The sequence below is a fragment of the Chenopodium album genome, chromosome 5 (genome assembly GCF_948465745.1).
Source record: "Chenopodium album chromosome 5, dcCheAlbu1.1, whole genome shotgun sequence".
In the NCBI taxonomy this organism is placed as follows: Eukaryota; Viridiplantae; Streptophyta; class Magnoliopsida; order Caryophyllales; family Amaranthaceae; genus Chenopodium; species Chenopodium album.
In genome coordinates, this window is record NC_137838.1 from 49,440,026 (window position 1) to 49,442,446 (window position 2,421).

The following is a 2,421-nucleotide window of genomic DNA, read 5'->3' on the forward strand; positions in this document are numbered from 1 at the left end:
AGAGCCCGTTAAATCACCTAAAGGAATTTGAGAAGTATTGTAATACTATCAAGGTGAATGAAATTTCTCAAGAGTTCATTCGGCTAAAGTTGTTTCCCTTTTCTCTTATTGGTCGTGCCTTAGAGTGGTTGGATAAAGAGGTTAAGCCAAATTCCCTTAGGACGTGGGATGAAGTCACCAAAGCTTTCTTGTCTCGCTTTTACCCACAAAAGAAGACGGCGGAGGCTAGAGCCTTGATCCAAGGATTCAAACAAAGGCCTAATGAGAATCTCTATGAAGCATGGGAGAGGTACAAGGAGTACCAAAGAGAGTGTCCACATCATTGAATTCTTACCTATCAAGTGATATAAATTTTCTATGGAGGCTTGAGTACTCAAGGCAAGTCATGCCTAGATGGAGGAGCCGGAGGTCCTATAATGAATAGGACGGAAGAAGAGGTAGTTGAAAAAATTGAGGATGTGGTGAGATACTATAGAGATTGGCAAGAAGGAGAGAGGGAGTCTACAAGCATGAGTGGCTCGACGGTTTATTCGGTGGATCATCTCAATGCGATTAACAACTTATCCTCCCAAATTTCAAATCTAGGGAAGGAAGTGACGTCGATCAAAGCAAAGCTTGAGAGTTTTTCTACGAATTCATTGAGTCTTCCCTCCCAATCCAAAGGGAGAGGTACACTTTCTAACTCTTCTCCTTCTACTTCCAATAACATGCCAAGTGGTTGTCTATTTTGTGATTCTTGTGGATCTTATGATCATGATTCTTCCATGTGTCCTCAAACTTTTGTTGATGGATGTGATGATGTTGAAATTAATGAATGTGAACATGTGAACTTTGTGTCTAGTGCCAATGGTGGTCAAAGGTTTGATGGACCTAAGAATTTTAGTAATAGGAATTCTCACCCCCAAGGTGGTTTCAATAACTACAACAATGGAGGCTATAGGAACCAAGGAAACCAAGGTTTTCGAGGTAACTATAACAACCAAGGCTATAGTAATGAAAACCCGAGCCATGGGTATGGTAACCAAAGTCAATCTCAAGGCTTTTGTAATCATTACCATAATGGTGGCAATAATCAAGGCCGTGGCAATTGGAACAACAACCAAAATTGGGGAAGTTTTCAAAATAACAACCAAAGGGGACCCCCACCCGGTTTTGCTCTAAAGCCCCAAGGCAATGGTGAAAATTCTTATTCCCAACCATCATCATTTAAGACAAATTTGGAAGAAATGATTGATAACCAAACCAAGATCATCAACACATATATGGCGGTGAGTGACAAGAAATTTAATTAGATGATGAATCATAACAAAATGCTTGAGACACAAATAATCCAAATAGCCAACACTCTAAAAGATTGTGCTAGTCCATCCTCTTTGCCTTCTCAAGGAGTGGAACCTAAGAAACCTATTTATTCTATCACCACTAGGAGTGAGAGAGTTCTTAATGAGGGAGCTTCTAGGTCCATTGAGGAGGATGAGGAGAGGAGTGACCAAAGAGTGGAAGTTGAGAAGGTTGAGTCTAAGAGTGTGAGTTATGAGGAGGTGCAAGAGAAAAAAAGGAGTAGTGAGAAAGAGCCTGAGGAAGTGTGGAGACCCGACCTTCCATACCCACAAAAATTCTTGAGGCACAAAATTGATGAGCAATTTGGAAAGTTTATTGCTATGGTTATGGAAGTTCACCTTTCTATCCCCTTCACCGATGCAATTACCCAAATGCCTAGGTACTATAAGTTCCTTAAGGAGATTTTGAGTGGGAAGAGAATGTGAAATGAAGTTGATTCAGTTGAAGTTGGGAGTTTTTGTAGTGCTTTGATTCATAATGAGTTGCCCAAGAAGATGGAGGATTCGGGAAACTTCTCTATTCCATGTGAGATCAAAAGGAAAATGTTTAATAATGCTTTTTGTGATCTTGGAGCTAGTGTGAGCGTCATGCCTTATTCCATTTTCAAGAAACTCGAGCTAGGTGAGCTACTCCTATCTAACATAACCCTTCATTGGCCGATCGTACTATTATGATTCCAAAGGGGAGAGTTGAGGATGTTCCTTTTAAGATAGGAAGGTACACTATTCCCGTTGATTTCATTGTGCTTGAGATTGCGGAAGATGACCATATCCCTATCATTTTAGGAAGACCTTTCTTAGCCACTTTGGGAGCCTTAATAGATGTGAAAGGAGGCCGTATTACCTTGAGAATTGGTAAGAAAGAGGAAAGCTTTGAGTTGAAACCAATGCATGAGTCTTTGTCTCTTGTGTAAGGAATTATGTGTTCTAATTCCCCTCGCTCTATTGATAATGTGTGCATGATTAATTCTTCAACTAACGATGTTATTGAGAATTGTGATGATGTTCTTTCAAGTTTTGATGGAAAGAAGGTTAGTGAAGAGAAAATGATGATTCCCAAGCTTACGGACGAGGAGGAAGT

General features: G+C 40.2%; 1 non-coding gene across 1 annotated transcript; it reads right to left on the reverse strand.

Annotated features, from left to right (window-relative positions):
• Positions 1-222: 222 nt before the first annotated feature.
• Positions 223-328, reverse strand: LOC145633340 (small nucleolar RNA R71). Its single transcript, XR_014112672.1, has one exon. It is a non-coding gene; the product is annotated as a small nucleolar RNA R71 (small nucleolar RNA).
• Between the last annotated feature and the right edge of the window lie 2,093 nt (positions 329-2,421).